The sequence below is a fragment of the Rhopalosiphum maidis genome, chromosome 2 (genome assembly GCF_003676215.2).
Source record: "Rhopalosiphum maidis isolate BTI-1 chromosome 2, ASM367621v3, whole genome shotgun sequence".
Taxonomy (NCBI): domain Eukaryota; kingdom Metazoa; phylum Arthropoda; class Insecta; order Hemiptera; family Aphididae; genus Rhopalosiphum; species Rhopalosiphum maidis.
This window is the reverse complement of record NC_040878.1, coordinates 83505732-83526756: the sequence shown is the minus strand read 5'-3', so window position 1 is coordinate 83526756 and position 21025 is coordinate 83505732. Positions and strand designations below refer to the sequence as shown.

At 29.1% G+C, this 21025-nt stretch overlaps 1 protein-coding gene across 1 annotated transcript in view; it reads left to right on the top strand.

Annotated features, from left to right (window-relative positions):
- The first annotated feature begins 3055 nt into the window (after positions 1-3055).
- The window catches only part of LOC113554816 (broad-complex core protein isoforms 1/2/3/4/5-like), a 77644-nt gene continuing 59674 nt past the window's right edge, over positions 3056-21025 (top strand). The window contains exon 1 of the mRNA XM_026958865.1: positions 3056-3197. The gene's annotated coding sequence lies outside the window, so the exon portion shown is untranslated. The remainder of the gene's footprint in view (positions 3198-21025) is intronic.

Below are 21025 nucleotides of genomic sequence, written 5' to 3'. Positions count from 1 at the left end.
GTAGATATACAGTATTTATAGTAACTACTTCAAGATATTAATGATATTTCAAGTTTACATATAAAAATATAATAACTCTGAAGATGTTAGTTAATTAAAAGTAGATAAGTATAGTAAAATAACGTTTTTTTTAAATTACGTTGTACATAAATAAATAAATAAATAATTTATATTAATAACTATAACTTTATTATATACGCAATAAATTAAATTTAATGCATTTTGATTTATTTAAATATGAGATTATATTCCACAAATAATAATCATATTATTAGAAGTATAATATAAAAAAAAACAATATTAATTTAATTTCTGGTTTGATTAAGGTAATTTGTTTTCATGTTTCGAAATTAATTATGTATTGATTGCATAATATACATTATACATAATAGTAATATCGAAGAAAACTATATTATGTACCAATTTACCTATAGTCTGTAGATAATTCCCTTTTATTTTTTTAAAGATCAATTCTTGAAGTATTTCTTTTTAAAATGTTTTAAACGCTTAAAGTACCTATATAAAATAAATTTATATACTACATTGTGATTTATGAATCTATATAGTTATTGGATTTCTGCAATATTTTTTCGCTGATTTAAAATGTGGGTATTTTTACATCTAGTAAATATTTAATATTTCATAATTATACGTAAAATCTAATGAAAGGAAGATGTAATTAATAAAATTATAAACAGTATAGTTTACCCGTTTGAGCAAAAGTCACCATTGGTCAAGCCTCCCTAACCTCGTGGTCTAAATTAGCCTTGTGGTCTGAATTAGCCTCGTGAGAATTATAATGTATGAATAGTTCACTTGGACATTTCGACGGGTTGATAAATAGGGGCAATGGCAATGGGACATTTCTTATTGAATCTGAAACCGATTTATCATCATTGTATACATGATTTTATGTAGAACTCTGTAGGTATGTTATGTATTGTAAATTTCAGAATTTTTTTCTATAGTAATATTTTTTAATTAGCATATAGACGTATAAATACAAATTATAATAAATTTTAAACTTGCTAGATAAGATTAAAAGTACTACAATAAATCCAAAATATCACTAAAATAAATATAAAATATATAGGTTTTTAAAAGTGTAAAAAGAAACATACAAAAAGTTAACAAATGATGGAATCTTACCAAAAATGTAACCGTAATGAACAATTTTGAATAGTTTTAGATGTTTTTAGAAAAATTTGCTTTTATTTACTACGTTGTGTAAAGTTATCACGAGATAATAATAATTAAGTTTATTTTTTGCATACATTTATTTTTATAACGTAAATAATAAATGTGTGCTTATGGGTTATAGTTTATGGTTTTTGTAATCCTTATAAATAATATTAACATAATAACATAGGTGTAAACTGTAAAGTTATGTAAGTATATTCATAAGGAAATTTACTAATTTAAGGTGGTAGGATTATGTAAATTCCTTTATCCTGCCATTTTAAATTGTTAAATCTTCATGAGACACCCTATATTTTAGTAGGTATATAAATTTTATTGAAAGGCGCAAATCAGAAACAAGTTTATTTATATCGCATTTTTTTCTACACACCGGACTACCGGAGTAAAAATTAAAACTATATTATAGAAATATAAACGAGTAATATTATTATTTAAATGTCATGTTGCCGCGTTTATTTCGACAGTGCATACAAGGATTTTTCGAACATTTGATTTGTGTTGACTAATAATATGATAATATCATGGAGGTATGATTTTTAAGTGATATTTTATTGTGTATAGGTATAATATTATTAAAGTCGCGAATAACGAATATATAACGATCATATTGTTGTAGCCGTCGTAAGTCTAATATTATATTTGACGTGCGAATTATATTGTATATATCGGTCCACCTGTAACAAAATAAATATAATATTCCGTACACGGTGCCCCGGAGCAGTGAACGGAAAAAAAAATATAATATAATCGTACATAGCTAAACACATTTTATTGTCATTTTTATTTCGTGGAAACGAAACGCGGTCGAATCGGCGCCGCCATTACACACATACACCCGTATAATAATATATTAAATGAAATACGTATAAAAGATTTCTACCCCCTGGTTAAAATCTCAAGGGCGACTAGAGAAATAGTAATGGAGCGCCGCGGCATATATTTAGAATACGCTCGCACACATACATACTCTCGCATTATATACGTGCTCTATACCTACATATATGTATAAATGTTTATTGGATATATTGGTGGTATAATATAAATTATTGTAGACATACCTATGCGAGTGTAATATATGTATGTGTATATGCATTGTGCACGAAATCAACCCCATGGAGATGGAACATACCTGAAACACGCATCATATATAGGTGTATCTACCTATAATGCTGCCGAACTCTGTGGCACTGGCTACACCAGTACGACCTACGACGGCGTCTCTGGTCGTTTCCCAACAATAACCGGCGGCGTCATATTATATTATACATATTATATTTTACATAGTAGCCGTATAGTGCAACACAACGGCAGCAACACAAATGATAATACTGTCCGGTCCCTTATAATAGTACGTTTGTGTGTGTATGTTATATATATGAATGTATATAATATAAATACATAGTATATATATATTATATATATGTATAAAGATGGCGAGTCTGTCGTGTATTGTAAGACGACTACCCGAATGTTATATATTATTATTATTATTATTTCCCTTTTACAAAAACTAGTTATTCGTTTGCACCCCGTGAGGAGTAAGCGCGCGCACACGTTTATCGTAGCCGTCAACTATTTTACGTCTAGCCCGCCGCAACCGACCTCACCCGGAATTCCATCGACCGATTTGCAGCTGCCCCTTCGCCGCGGCGCACCACAACAAGAGATTTTTATTTTTCGTCCCATTGTTGCACTATATCCACCACTACCACCAACACCACCACCACCACCACCACCACCAACATCGCTATATACTACCACCTCGATTTCCACCACCACCACCACTATAGGTATGCTACTACCACCGTAGTCGTCTTGAACGATCTCATCCCGACACTTACAAGAACAGCGTGGTAGTAAGTGGTCGTAGTTGTGATATAGTGATAGTAAGTGATTTTTTTAATTGTGGTGTAATAGTCGCGATCGCCGTTATCCTGCCGAAACTACCCTCACAACACTTACGGATATTTTATCGATTACATTCAGATATATAACAGGTAATAAACTTACAAGTTACGGCTATGCTTTAATATTATTCACGTATGATATGTCAATTTTTCGATACGGATATCAGTCGTTATCTGCAGATATCATATCAATTTTTGCATTTTAATTATTTTTGTAACGAGTATACTTTATTACTATTATAAATCGTTTTTGAATTGTATCGCGGTCGAATGGTAGAATTTCAAACCGAGTACCGGTGATAATATTATAATACTCGTTTATCATACTCGGGTTATTAATAATAATATAATATACTATATGAATACCTATACTCTAAAGTTAACTCGTTATCGTCATGTAAACAACCCCAAGTCCCCAAGTCCCCAAGTACTCCTGCAGCGCTCGATTCAACCCTGCTTCTATAGCCAGTAACCAAAATTACATATAAGGCTGTATAATATTGTTCCGAATAAATGTAGTTATTAAGTGTTTACTTATTCAATATCTTTACGTATCAAGTAGGTATACGAGTAGTCTACATTATTGATATTGACTAATACAGTCGTATAAAGATAGGTACTAAACTGTATAGGTAGTTACTAGTTAGTGCCATGGTCGACTATCGAAGTCTTTGACAAAACGCGTGACTTTGATAAAGATTATACGTATATTTTAAAAATAATCGGTCAGCTTATTTTTTTTTCTATTATAACTTCAATTTAATAATATTTTAATTTTTTCACTTTTATTTTTAATTTTAATTTCTACATGTAGCAATAAAAACCATATGAAATCAGTATTTGCAAAATACACGTAATTGAATTGAATATAAATTACTTTCCGTCATCAATATCAAATATCCCGTGCCAATTTTTTGCAATAAATAGGAGTGGTTTGCAGAAGAAAACAATTTTATCGTGAATATTTAATATTAATTTTTCAACCATAAATATATTAGTGTATTATTAATTTATTATTATATTTAAAATACTTTAAATATGATATTATATTAAATACAATAATTATATTGATATAAGCAATCAGATATATTTATAATGACACCTGTCTGTCTCCTTGGTTCTAACTCTAAACTCTATAAACTATTCGCAATAATACAATTATTCTGTCTTTAGATTAATACTAAAATAAATATTAATTATAGACTATAATATGTTATCTTATCATTTTTCGGTTAAACTTATTAATCAAATAAACGTAAATAAAACTTGGTTTAAACTTGAACTAAGAATTTATATTTTGCTCGATAATAATTTCGATTTAAACCCAAATTATATTTGCGAACTTAGATTTGAAAATTTAAATTGTTATCGTGTTAGTTTTTTTTTATTGTTTCATGAGTCGTTTAACAGCACATTTCTCGCAAAACTATGAAAATATACAACTAAATTTTAAGGCATTTTCAATTTATTATTTTAATGGAAAATTTAAATTTGTTTGTTAAATCGAGTATAATAAAATATATAATAGAAAAATTAAAAATTAAAAATTAAAAAATGTAATATTGTAATCCATCAAATTGGTTAATAAATGTCTAATATATGATTTCGATAATTGTTAAAATAATTTGGAATAGGTATTTTATTATGATGAAGATTATAAGTGTTAGTTTATAATATAATTGTGTGTACTATCGTATGTTATTAGGGACTATAACCCGTTTTTTTACGTTACAACTTGTTTGGTAATGCAGACAAGAATGTGTCGTAAAACCTATTGACTATATATTGTAGTCTGTGACTTATACCAAGCAGTCATCTACATCAAGTCCGTGATTTAACAGTTTTCGTTGTAAATATAGGTACATATTATAGGTATCATTAAGTATATTTTTGTTGCTTGGATGAATCTATTATGTATTAATTAAAATTTACGCATGTACAAATTTAGTTATGCAAAATTAATAATTAGTAAACAACATTAATTTCGTTTTAATTTATCATTATTTTTATTCAAATTTAAATTTATAAATAATAGCATACTGTGCAAATTAAATTCAAACATTGATCATTTAAAACATATATCTATGGTGTATAAATAAAAATTCACTGTATTTTAAAATAATCGAATCGTATACGCTACAAAGTACCAAACGCATTTATTGACGATTTATTAATTCAACCCTATGTATAACTAAATAAAAAATAAAATCTCATTATTATATGTAAATGGTATAGGATAATTATATTATACACTCTTTTAATAATATTACAACCAGGTCTGGATTGAGCAGGCGAGCTATACCGAGAAAATCTCTGTGAGCTGCTCAAAATATGGGCCGGTTATTAGTGTTTAGTCGTAATTTTATTTTTTTTATAAAAATGATAAGTTAGTAGGTACAAACATTATTTTAAAATATAATTAAATCAAATTATTAAACCATACAGTAGTTATAGCTATATACAAACGTTAGCAATCCTAAGACTCGGTAGTCCGATACCTTGGCTAATCGACGCTGATTACAACTATTATTAAAGAAAATGATAATAATTTTCAATCTACTCGATTGCAGCGTAATATAGTAATGAAAAAATAGATATAATAATATTGTAAACTAATAAAAAGTTTATAGTTAATAATGTTATTTGTATCTTGAAATGCTAAAAGAAATTCCAAATCAAATTATATCGTACTATCTTATATCACAATTAGTATGCATCGTATTTTTAAAAACAGAACTCTTATACGCATTTTAAATACACTTATACATACACGTCTGCGGGGTGTCTACGTAATGAACAAAATTAATTATAATACTCTCTGTTGCATGCTGAAACGGCGAATTAACGCCTTCGGGCGACCTTGGGATTCTATGCGAGCGCACCAACAGGTGCACGAAGTCGGATAATTGTGACCAAACTGCACTGGGGAAGGTGGGTATACACTATGTACCTATACATAATTAGTGCAACACGGATTATTGCATCGTGTAAATTGTTCGTGAGTTGTGCGTGTATATATGCACACGTGTGTGTGAGAGTGGTGCGTTGTAATGTAATGTAATTATTATCGGACGTCTCGGGATTATAGCGAGAGATTACATCGTGAGGATAGGTTGGTTGAATATGGTGGGTGGGACGAATTCCTGTGCGCGGACAAAATGTTTACCGGAAAAACGTATAGTAACGCTCGATGTTTAGTCTCGGGTTAATTGAGTTATAGCGAGTAGTCATCACAGCCGTTTCGGATGGGTGACCGTCGGCACGGTGTGCGTGCGCACGCGCGCGCGCATATACACACACACATCGCGGTTGAAAAAACTGCGTCGCGACCATCATTACCAAATAATAAATTATATTAAAACGTGTTTTTTATGTATAGAAACAAAATTATTATTAAGTATAACGAAATTACTCGACTATGCAGTCTGTCTGGCGTATAGTGTACTCGAAGGCGAACGAACCGATCTTGTTGTTTACACGTATAAATGGTATACATGTGTGTAATATGTATTTATATAAATATACTACGATAGTATATTATGATTTTAGTATATCGTAACCAGACACAGCCGCCGGCCGTTTTCAGATCCCTAGACTTAGTGTAATATTTACGCACACGTCGATGTCGGGCACGGTTTTCCCCACCACCGCCTCCATCGCTGTCAGGTCCGGCGGCGTCTACGTCAGTGGCGGCAGTCGTATAAATTACCGCTAAAACGGGGAGCGAGCGCTTGCCGGGATTGAGAGGCGCGTGAACGACGACACACGTATTAAAAACAATGAATGCTCGCGCGCGCGCGCGCGCGTGTGTGTATATGCCAACACCGCCTTTTCTATCCATAATAATAATAATAATAATAATATTACAGTCGATTGTAAAAAGACTGTACTGCGTCCGTCTAAAGAGTCTCTGTTCTTTTGATAATTGTATACCTATACCTCTGATCGGTTTTGCTTTTTTCTGTCCGTTCCGGATAGTAGTAACTAATTATAATGGCTTTCAGTGAAAAAAAGCTGTGTACAATACACGTGAAATCGTGAATATTGAACTGTATGTAGTAGTCGCGTTTTAGGTACCACTAACTTGGCTTGTGCGTATGCACATATTATTGTAGTTGTACGTCTGGCGACGACCGAGACAACTGCGCTACGGCTATGATGGTTTCGGCGTGGGGGAAACCAGTCCCGATAAGTCATAGTTCCTAATGCCGCGCGTTCCCTATATATGCATATAATATATATGAATATATGTGTGTGTGTGTGTGTGTGTGTTATATATTTGGCCGTCGACCAATTTTCGATGTCTGGCCCCCTCTAACTCCCGGTCTATCGTTCTCACTCAACCCTTTTCCTCCCATCACACCCGGTCAAGTCTGTGACCGACCGCCTCATACAGACACTCATGCATACGCTGCACCGCTTGTCTGTGTGTGTACCGAGAGACGAGCGATCTACGACAGAGACTGTATAATAGCTCGTTTTCTAAGGCCACCGCCGCCGTTTGTGCATAATAATAATAATAACAACAGTCAAAGTATTAGTCCCACGCGATCGTTCACAAAATGTACGTAAATAGCCATATGGAAATGAACGAGACTGCATAGGAACGGAGGAGGGAAAAAATTATAATAATATACGCGGTTTACCCTAGGTCGCCGCCGTCGTTGTGCAGCATCTGATAAGATATTCGCCGAAATTCGACGGCGGCGGTTCAAATCGCTCGCACCAATCACAAAACGCAGTACATTATATAAATATACATAGGTATTATTATGTACTTATTATAATGGCTTACGTACGCAATAATACGTCAATGCTGCACAACGACTTTCTCGGTGACATGCGTCGGAAATGTTCAACTCGACTGCGCTGAATTATATCTAGAAATATCCGTACACTGCAATTGTACAATATTATGTTGTATCGAATAATCCGAAAATCATCGATGAACTCGACCTGCGAAAATTCTTAAAATAAAAGTAACGGAGTAAATTTGTGAAAAAAATGTCAATGACAGTATCATCATGCAACCCGCGGTCGATGCTCGGATATGATACTTAAATATATCCATTCCAGTAAATGTATTTCGTATTATAATTTTAAAATGTACACTTGTATAAATTCGTTTAATCTTTATTGCATCACAGATTGACGATTGTACCACAAGTTATAAAACTTACCATTATGTGTTAAAGGGTTGTCTGTCTGAAGACAACCCTCTTGATAAATATAATTTAAGTCAGCTACACATATTATATTTTACCGTATGTGTGCGTATAAAATGTGTCTGCGTAGCTTTACTACAGTTTTAATGCCCTAAGACAACAAAATTCGCGTATGACTAAATACTTCGAAATTAATTCCAGCATTTTAAATACTAAAAGTACACTTTATTTTCTCAAAAGCAATGTTTTTAATGTCTTTAAACAAATCAAAGTTAATAACGAAAACAATTTGTAAAAGTACACTTTTTTTGAGTAAAGACTATATTTACACATAATATATATGATATAATATAATATCGTATACGTATATTATGTTTGTTTATTGTATACAACGTATTGAACATTCGATCTTTCCATCTTGGTATACCTTGTAAATAATTTTCACGTTTAATTCGATAAAATGTCCCCGGGGCACTCACGGTTTAAAGGTTTATTTGAATCGGTAACCACGCGTCTTGGCTCAAGATGCTTTACGATTGGAGATTTTGTTATCCGTACAAACCCACATAAAAGGGTAGGAACATTGAAAACATAAACTCGCGAGTTCCTTAAATGAACGTGGCTTTTATCTAATATATATTTGTTCACCGTAGAATACATACCCAGTGGAATCGTAGTCGTCTCCCCCTGCATAATATGTATATCACGTGATGCAAGGGTGCATGTCCTGTCGAGCGAAAAGAGGGTGCAATGACTGTAGTCGAATTATAAATGCATATATTAAAAATTGGCCAACTTTGTATTTATGCATACAATGAAATATTCAACCAAATGTTCTTCGGCATTTTTAGTCTGCATATATACGCACGGTGCGTTTTGTATTATTCAACGAAACGAAATGTTTTATTCTTTAAATGTCCCGACTGAATTGAGATTTTGTTTTTTTTTTTTCGTCCATAAAGATACATCATAAGTGTAATGTAATTATAATAATATTATGCTCTTGATCACAGTATATTTATATTCCTACTGTAACCAAAACTGTTCACACGGATGCTTATCAATACGTATAATATATTACATGTTCGATAAATACGACAATATTATTATATTATGCACTAAATACAAGCGTACATGATTTTCTCATTTTTTTTTTCAATAATTATTATCGCAAGTCATACGTAGAAAAATTGCAAACTGATTAAATGTGCAATACAATACGTTTATTTTTTTATTATTATTAAATAATTTGATGACTTTTTACAAATTAAAATATAACAATACCGGGTCTACATAGTGTTACAATAATGTGTCTAGAGTTGATATTTGATATACATATTAAAAATAAAATTCTTCGCCTAACTCTATGTGAACCTTTTATAAGAAGAATTAAATTTCGGATGACACCCATATTAGTCTTTTAAAAAAAACTACATAATAGTATATAGTTTAATATAATAATATCCATATGTACAATAAATATATTATAATTTCTATCTCTATTATATTACGTCGAATCATTTAGTCATAATTGTTTAGTATATTTATCTTATTAAAATAATTCGAAAACCAAAACTTGTTTTTTTTTTCTCTTCTAAGAATGTTAATGTATCTATAATGTATAGGTAATAGTGTACCTTTACTATGATTAAATATTAAAAATATATAATTTAATGGAGTTTTTTATAGCCTGCTTGTTTTAAAAAAAATATTTATAACTTAGTGTAATTTTTTACATTGTTTTTTCTTAATTTAAGTATATGATAAAATATGAATTATAAAAACTCTTTACTATTTTTAAATGCGTCATAAAAGTTTGATAATTGTACTTATTTTAAATTGTTTTCATATAGACGATTATTTCGTTTAGATGAATCTATTAGTATTATAGGTACCTATTTAAATCAATCAGTTATCCATAAAATTCTTTTAACTGAATACAAATTTTTCGAAGTGTAGAATACAACTCAAAACATTTATATAAATGCTTTCTTCAGATTTTAAACTTGTTTATTCGAAAATTATAAATGAAAACTAAATATAATTAAATTTAAGTTAGAATTTATACAATTTTTGGAAGTATAACTAATTATATTATTATTTACTATATTTATTTTACCAATTTACCAGCATTTATTTTTTCAAAATAAGTATGCAATCTTTTTTTAAATTGTATAACACCATTATTATTATGTATATTCATATAAAACAAATTTAAAACAAATAAACTCTTTATACCATTCAAAAATTAAAATTAAATTAACAACATATATAATGGTGTAAGAAATAAAATTATAACAAAAATATGAATACTTATGCATTTAACACTTAGCTGTATGGATAAATAAATAATAATTAATGTAAAATTTGTAAATGCATCTAAAAAAGGGAAATTATATGAAAATATATAAAATATAAATAATTATTTCAATTCGTTACATTGTGATTAATATTTGTTTACCTAATGGCTAATCTAGCTATATTTTAGACCATTCAATGAAAAAAAATGTAAATACACGAACTTCCGATACCTGCAATGTCATTATTCACAATTTGCTATGATGCATTGATATGATTTACTGAGTTCACAATGCAAATTTGAATATAATAATATCAATTTTTAAAATTCAACTAAAAATAATTATTATAGGTATCTACATAAAATTGTTATTTGTTACCAACGGCATTACGTTTTTAAATTGTTACATAAAATATCCAATTATCTGTAATTGTAATTAATTATAGTTAATACACACATGAAGGTGTAAGTCTTCTGGTAAAAATATAATAAATAGTTGATTGCCAATATACCGTCAAACATATAATATTCTTTTTCGTTTGCAACCCCAACTTGAAAATATCCCTTTTTATACTGTATAGAACACTCAATACGGGTCCTAAAGGTTGTAAGTGCATGCGCTCCCTTATAATTATACCTTGGTTGAATGCACTTTAATGCAACATTTCTGTGAATAATAAAGTTAAATCCAACTGCACTGCGTTAGACAAAAATTGCCCATTGAAAAAGGTCAAAAAGTCTTCAGGAATCGATTTTTAAATGGGTGAACGGTGTAGTGTTTTTTGTATAGATATATTTTGTTCAGAATTTCCATTAACTGAGTAATATTTCAGTTTAACCTTTAATTTCAATATTTTTAACCCAACCTTTTTATTTGATTTATTTTAACTAAAAAATAAAAATTCAATCTAGTAAAACTATATATTTCAATATTTATATCAATTTTACGAGGTATAGTCTCTTAATTATATTATGTAAATTCAATATTAAATTGGGAAATTTTTTATATATACATGAAATTATAAAATAAATAAAATCCAAGAAGTATTAAATACTACTTATACGAGAAAAAAAACTGTATGATTCAACAATAAGTAAAAATAACTTGTTTTTAATGACGCAAAAGCGTTATTCTCATATGAACATTAAAATTTAGATCAATTAATTTATTTCTCTCCATGTCCTTGTTTTCTATTTAGAACGTTTAACTTTTATCACAACACTTTTTTGTATGGGGCATTAGATTAAAGTTTGTATTTTCTAAACTGATGAATTTAAATAATATTGATTACCTTATAATAATAATATTAATAAAAACAAATAAAAAACTTCACAAAACATCTATGTAAAAATATTTGTTTACTAATTCAGTGCCTTAAACCGGATATATATTTATATATTAAGTATAAAAGGTACGAGTATATTCAAATTTATCTTTCGTTCACACAAATTAAAATAAAAAAAAATACATGTAGGTATAATAACAATATTGACACATAAAATAATAATAAGATCGCGAAACACAATTTATTAAGAGTAACACAGTATACGTTTTTACAATTACGCTTTAACCTGTTTTGTAAACTAAGAAAATATCTTTCAAAACATAAGCATAAATTAGCAATAAATAATAATTTCCCCTGTTATTATTACAGTATATTTCCTTTGTTGAAAATTATCTAACAAAGAAAATATTACGTCAAAGAAGAAATATATATTTATATAATCAAAAATATTAATATAACTTTTGCATACTACAAACATTAAGATAAAATATAATATATAATTCACTTAATAAAAGACAATATTTTATTGAGATAAAACATATAATTCAAAGGTGTTTTAGTTAATATATATACTAGTGTATATATATATTATATAAAACTATATACATATACATCTATGAGTTCTCCTCCCCCCAAAAAATACTATTGCATCAAAAAATAAAATATATTTCTTTTTTTATATAATTTCGCAAGTCCAGTATATTCTCAGGGGTATTATTTTAAAATTATCTTTTACGATTTTGAAAATCCGCTTTAAAAATATTGTATTTATTTAATGCAGGAATACTTTTGGGTATTATACGGAGCTCCCGAAATCACTCAGATTTATAATACGAACTACGATGACATTAATAATACTAAGATTAATATGTATTATTAAAAAAAAAAAATTGAAACTCGTAATTAAAGATAATTATAATTTCGTAAATCTTAATACCACATAATATGACGTATATAAACACAAACAGGAATGTAAAATTGTATTGTTTTTTCTTTTAATCTTAAGAGTTATAATAATATATTATAATAGAAAATGAAGACCACTTTATTTTTTGATAAGATTAACTGATGTGCAAGTAAATTATGATTTACGAGTACATTTTTATATGAGAACAAAAATTAACATTTGTAACAATAATATATTTTATAAAACTATCAAAATATATCAATGTATATTAATAATTTACTCTTCCACACGCCGCATAAAACCCATTACAAATTTTGGTTACATTAAAAAAAAAATTATTCCATCTAGCATTGTATGCATGTATATATGTATGGAAATGATTTACGACACATATTCGAGACACAGGATGTTATTTCAGTATAGCTTTGAATAAATCGTTGTTTTATTTTATTACTATTTGTCGTTTTTGAGGTCGCAATATAATCGCCAAAAGACTGTTCGTTCATACATTATGTATATATATCGCGCCTACACGTCTGATGATCGGGCCAACCGTATTACCACCATACACCATCCGAGCACTGTTGTAGAAATATGCGCGCGACTCCCGAACGACATTTTTTTTCCTCTTTATGATTATTACTATTACTATTCTTATTATTATTATTATATTTTGCACATGCCGCTCATTGGTTTTCCATCTATTCAATACGCGACACGACGGGGCTCATACGCACATATATATATATTATATTATATACATGTATATACATCATACACGAAAGTAAAAGAGAACATTTTACAACATTTAGACCGTTGTTGTAATTCCTGTGCAACAACCCGTCTCCTGCAGATACTGCAATGCATTATGTGTATATATACATAAATATATATTAATGCGCATAATAGAATATAATGCCTGAATTTTACCTGAAAATCCTACAAACACCTGTACCGTCGTAGGTGGTTTACACTCCACGAGCATGTGCATTATGACCGGCATTCCGTCTCTCGGGGTTTCAATCTCGTTTATCTTCTATTTACCGATTCCGAGTCGATTCTTTACATATTATAGGTACTCTGCAGTAGGTATAACACTATTAGGGTTCACGGCATTCCATGGCGTGGCAACTCGATAGAGTGTAAATAATATAATATTATTATTATTATTATATTATAGCACTGTAAGCCTTCATGCTGAGACGAAAATTCGTTCATATATAAAATATAATACATTACGTTTGCTACTCTTTGCACTGCCGATAAATACGCTTAAAATAAGAAATCAAAACGTATACTATATAATATTTTTTATAAAAATACCTACTGCAGTCTGACTATCATAGTTTCAATTCAGATTAACACGATTTAAATTATGTATTTATTTTTTATTGTTTCAGCCGTATACTATATCATGACGCTATGTAATAATATTATCTTCGCTCAAACATCAAACAGATCCTAAATATGGATATGTAAAATTCTTATTATAAAAAATGTGTAGTGTATTATTAATATATAGGTAAAAAAGTTTAGAGGTTTTTAATTTGTCAGTAATTTTACTTTAAATCAATTGTATGTTGGTTCACTAGGTTCTTTATCGTATATATAATATTATGTATAAGCATTCCCACATAATATATGATATCACAGTTTATTGAGGTATAGATTTTTGAACCACTAAAAAAATACGGATTTATAAAATTGTTTCTATAACACTGAGAATTTTTGAATACTATATCAAAAGGAAAACCGCTAAACCACCCCTTTTCTCTGCTGTTTCATTTTTTTTTTAAATAATTCTCGGTATATATAGTTGCTGGCAATACACTCATTGCATGTTTATTGTATTTGTACATACAAGAGTGTAATATTATACGATAACAATAAAAATGCATTATTATATATGATTCAGCATTATGTCACAATAATGTAAGCACCTATATAAACTGAATAAATTGAAATTTTTTTTCGATCAGTCAACGAATAATAATTATGTATGATTTATACTTTTATTCCTTTTCGGTAAAACAAAACTATCTTCAATTTACAATATAGTAAATATATATATATAATAAAGCAATTATATTTCTTAGGGCAAAGGTTAATAATAATTTTTAATAATACAAATATTATATAATTATTAATAATAAAATACGTTTACTGTTTTTATACAAATTTTTTTACGAAAATGTAAAGAATTATTGTTCAACGCCATATAATAATATTATTTATATACTTAGTATAATTTCTTAAACGAATTGAGGGTATTTTTTAAATTAACATTTTCTCAATATACTAAAAACTATTATCGTAAATACATAATACAATAATAATTAGTTTTAAAATGTCTTCCGGAATGTCGAAGGAATGTCAAAAAAAGATTTTAATGATTTTATATTTGACTGACATACACATAATGTCGTGCAGAAGATAAAATATAATAATAATAATAATAATACAACGAATGGATAATCCCTTGTCCTACACCGTCCGAATCGGCGCGGCGGTATTACAAGTATACAACTCGTCCCGCCTACTCAAATTCAATCCAAATCGAACCAGACCGTGAATAGGTCTAATAGCAGTCGTCGGCATTATCGTGTTAAATATTACACACCAAGTGTGGTTCTTACGACTACTTGTTCTGAAAACAGAACAAGTAAAATGTTTTTCTATAAAATAACATACCTACTTAATATTAATACAAATAGATAGATACTATATATTTATAAATTTACATTTTATTCATTCACTAAACACAGCTAGAATGCTAAGTATTCATGAAATTGTTTTTATTATCAACCAATAGTATTGCTAGTAAGTAGTAAGCCAGTATAGGTTTAAATAAACATATTTAATACATGTTCATATTATGGCATCTATTAGATAAGAACTATTTAAAATATTCAAAATATTCTTATATACAGAGTGATTCTTAAATCGAACAACGCACATTATTTCAAAATCTATTAATATTTTTGAAAATATTTTTCTTTCATAATTGACATTCAAAATTAAACAACATATTTAATGTATAATATATATATACTCTTATTGTTACACATTTTTTTAAGTTTGTACTTTTTTGAATGACAACATAGATTTTTAATTTCATATTCTACTTCAGAATAAATAAGAAACATAAAAAATTATAATAGTAAAAATAATCAGAAATAATTTTTTTATTTTAACTGTAAATTATGTAGGAACAATGTTTTCAAAAAACATTGGTAAATTTTGAAATAATGAGTATTGTTCAGTTAAAAAATCACCTTGTATTGTATATTAATATAATAATAAATACTTATTGTATATAAATATCAATCTATAAAATTATTTGATACAAAAATATTTAAAATGTTAAAACACCACTTATACTTACCTAAGTACCTATACTTGTATTTTTAATATAACTTGTGGTAGTATCTATCTTTAATCCTGCTTATAATTTATTTGTCAGACGCTAATATAGAATTATCTTCAAGCCAGTATATTTCTCAATCCTAGTATTTGGTCTACCATTAATATTTGTTTTTTTTTTTTTAACTAATTATTCATGGCTGAATAATTTTTAATTTCCTACAAAAATAAATGCTACCAACACTTTTAACAAACAACCATATTATCTTAATTTTAAACACTTCATTTTTTTTCCACATATTATACTGTAGGTAAACATTTTTACATTATAAACTATAAATTCAAATTCTGGCTCAATTCCAAACCACTTCTTCAATTATTCTATTCTATTCCAGTATTTATTTCTAAATCTTTTTCCCACACCTTCGGAGTCTCCGACACATGATTTATAAATGTTATACTTCAACAATATTATTCGCACTTCTACAAATTATATTATTATATTTAAAATATACAACATTTGCCTTCTTGGAATTATACATTCTATTTTTGTTTGGTTATATTTTTTTAATAAAAATTATATAGCTAATACTTTAAGCATGATTCGAAGGTTTTTATTTCAACAATTTGTAATCATTTTAAAGCGGCCTCTAATTGTCAGTTGCCACTGATCAATAAATAAATTAAGTATACTGTATATCTCGTAAATGTAAAGTTAACATTATTTATCATAGATATAATACAGTATACAAATTAACTAACGCATGTCTCTAAATATAAATCAATAAATGATTATAAAGTGCAACTGCGCATTGTATATTTTAAAAGGTGTTTTACCAAGTATTCACCCTTATCAAACCCTTTATTTACCCGAATTCAATTTTTGATCTTTTTTAAATTTTTCAAGATACTTAAGAATTGCATTTTTAAGTACTTAGATTCTGTATAGCATACAAGGAATATTCTGTTTTCTTACTAATTATTTTTTTAGGTATATAAGATAATAATCCTTTTTTTACAGAGGTAAGGAATCATTGAATCAATATTTATGAGTGGGGAAATCACCCATGCAGTGGCGAGTATAATCCGGTTATGTATACTTATAATTTTAAATCAATGCGTGAAATGAAGTTATCATATTGGTGAATTACCTGTAAATTTTATTGTTTAATTCGTTTTAAAAATTATTAGAATCATGACCTAAATTTAAAAAAATGTTAGACAATATTACGTACCTAACTTGTATACAATGTATAAATTATATGTCTGTTATAACAACATACATTAATTGTTTATGTACTATGTGTACTATATATATATATTTAATTGATTATTAATACCGTATATGCTAGAGAAAAATGTGTTATCAACATAGTTAATCATTTTATCACGAACTAATGTTGATTTTATTTCAATCAATATTATTATAATTTAACAATACGCGTGAGATTATCTACCATTGTTAAGTAACTACCTATTTTATAATAATGTATACGCGTGGTCTATAAATTTCAAAAAAAATTGCCATGAACTACCATAATAATTGTAAATTTTAATTAAATACTCGATATTATTAACTTAAATTGAGTACATAATACATGATTCGTGAACCGATGAAGTATATATTAATACATATATATTCCTAATACATAGTTGCACTACTTAGAAACCGTTCGAGAATCTCGGCTGACGACCTAGAAACGCGTATTATTAGTACCTACATTTAAACGATTGAATCCCGTTGACCTTGTTGTCTATGCACAAGTCCCGTTTCGTTTGAAATGCAGCAACCGTCCGAATTCTCTAGTTTCGTTTTGAACAATAGTGCAACCATTTAGGTTTTTTATTTGATAGTAATAATAATAATAATACTCTTTGTTTTTTTCATATAATCACCGTTTCTAATCTCTCAACAATGGATTCTACCATGCATTTGTGTGTTTTTTTTTATTTGTATATATTTTTTTCAAATGGCGGCTATGCCAGCCGAAGATGAGACTGACCCAGTGCAATATATGAACAAAAAAAAATGTCTGTACCTGTCTACACACGTAGAAAAAAATAAAATAAAACCCGAAAACCCGAAAACCCGTCTAGTATTTCGCCTATCCAACATTTATATTATTGTTACCAAACCACGACGGTCAACTTGTATATGTTATGTGCGTGTGTGCAAGCGAGCAGGTCATCTCGTGCATTTCTTGTTAATATATAATATATACCTATAAAAACCCATGTGTTGGACGACGAGTCGAATACAATGGACACGCGAAAATATATATGCGGCCGGCGCATTCGACCTGGGCCAAGGATATTATTATTATAATTCGGCGGGACAGGGCGGATGAACGCACGCGTTTATTATTTTATATTATAGCCCCTCGACTTGTACTATGGTTTATTTATTATACGGCCGCACGCACGCATTTGGTCGTCGTCTTGGTCGTAACCGCCGAGGCGACGGCCGCCGCCACCACCACTCGCGTCATACAGACTAAATTGTGCGCATCCAAACTTACTTGTGTCTGTGTGTGTGTGTGTGTCGTAACCTTGTAACAGCGTCTGCTTCAGAGTGCACAAACACGCGCGCGGGCGTTCGTCTGGACCGCCGAAATATGCAGTTCTCTCCACCGCCTCTGGCTGCTGCTGCTGCTGCTCCTCCTTCTCCTCCTCCCAATCATTTTCGGCCCGACTCCGGGAGGTTAAGTCCGGTCACGGCGTGTATTATATTATATTGCCAAACCTATACACACACGCGCGCGCGCGCCAACACACACACACACCATACACGTGCAATTTATATATTTATTATCATTATTATTATTATTATTGTTACGTGTATGCACGTCTACAGATGCGGTACTAGGAAATAATGGTTCTGAAATAACGGTCAGACGATGTTTATGCTTACGACTTGCAGAGATCTAGCTGCGTGTACTTATATAATATGGACCCGAATAAAATCATTGCGATGGTTGTTGAAAATAAACTGTGCAGATGGTTCCTCATCCCAATGCTCGTGTGCATACTGTATCTATATGTCAATATGTGCGAGTGATAGAGTATGTGTGTGGCTGAGTACTTGGTTTTATGCCTGCAATTTTATTACGCAATTATCACTAAATTACTTATATCATTATTGTTATTATACACATATATACTTATTATCAAATTATCAAATTATCAGATGGAACCGGTTTTATCACTCTCGCGGGATCGTCTTTATCTCACGTGCGGCGCGAAGAAAAACCGACGATGAGGTTTTACGTTTCGTAGGTGCATACTAGAGGTGTAAGTGCCGTACTACACATTGGTGATGCAGGTCGGGAGAAAAAATCACGCTTTATTCACGTATTAATACATACCTACTATTATAATTTATAATAAATACCCACACGCTGTATCGTCAATTATAAAAATTATTATAATACTTATTATATTAACCGTTTTCCAAGTACCACGTTAAATAAACATAATTTGACTCAATGCTTTAAATTCATGTTAAAACAAAAGTCACAACCCAATGATTGAATCGTATTATGGAATCGTCACTCCCTGTTTGTTTCACTTGTTTCAGTTTGCTTATACGGTAGGCGTATAAAAGGCATATACGTTTTGTAGTCTTATTGTACTTTGTAAATATTATTACATTTAATCCAACGAGAATAAAATAATAATGTGCTGTTTACAATATCATTATTAACTAGTAACGTATAATCAAGGTACGATAGGAATATACAATATAATGTGTAATATATTAGGCACGGATGTACAGACTACAGACGAAAGTTCCCGTATTATCTATATAGGTATAGATTAGACGCCCCGACTCGACAGTGTAAGTTATAAACAAATGGTTACCACAATTATAATATATTTTAACAGACGAACAACATCATTAGAATAATAATATTAATATATAGTATTATGTTCTGTACAATGAAAAATGTTTCGGGATGTTATTTATTTTTATAAAAGAATAACAATATAACGTTATACATATTATATACTATTAAAAACAAATATTTTTACGGTACATATTTTCGAATATGGAATTATACTTACCCTCACTTCTGTTTTTAACGCAAAATGAAAAGTTTCCATTTTCTTAGCGGCGAACAACAGTAATAAATTATTGTATGTAAATCATCCAGATTTTCAAATTGTGTTTATTATATAGCCATTATTCTCTTCTAAAATGTGTATTTAGTAATAGTTTAACTAATTAAGATAGGTTAGCCACTCTTTTTTTCCTTTTTTCTAATAACTATCTGTTTGATAATAATAAAAATAATAATAATAATAATAATAATACAAAAAAATGTGTTTACTTAAGAATAATCATTTCTGTATCTGATAAATAAAATAAAATGTCAGTATTATCCCATTATTCCTAAAGTAACGCGGCATATTTCGTTGGAATTATTCTTCCTTTCATACGCTATTTACTTAGTGACATAAATAATTATGAATTAATATAACTCAAATAAATGGAATAGGTTGGTATACTTTTGTCCATTACACCAACAAATACTGTTAACAGGCATGTCGGCATATATAATAAAAAAATATATTGTATTGTGTACAATTCTTATTTTTGTTTTTTGTACATACATATTGTACTTATTTGAAATGATTGGTAAAAAAAAAAATGTATCCAATACCCAATAGGTATGTGCTAGTTCAAAATACCAAGTAGAGTCTATGAGATTACTCATATACAGTCGACACACCCAGTGACCGCGTTTTAGTATAATAGGTATCATAGTATGTTAGTAATTAGTATCCAAATTAAATTTTATGAAGTTACTAAATTAAAATTATTATAATTCAAAATGAAATATTAATCTATAATTAATCAATTAATTAAAATATATAACGCGCTAGCATAAAAGTTT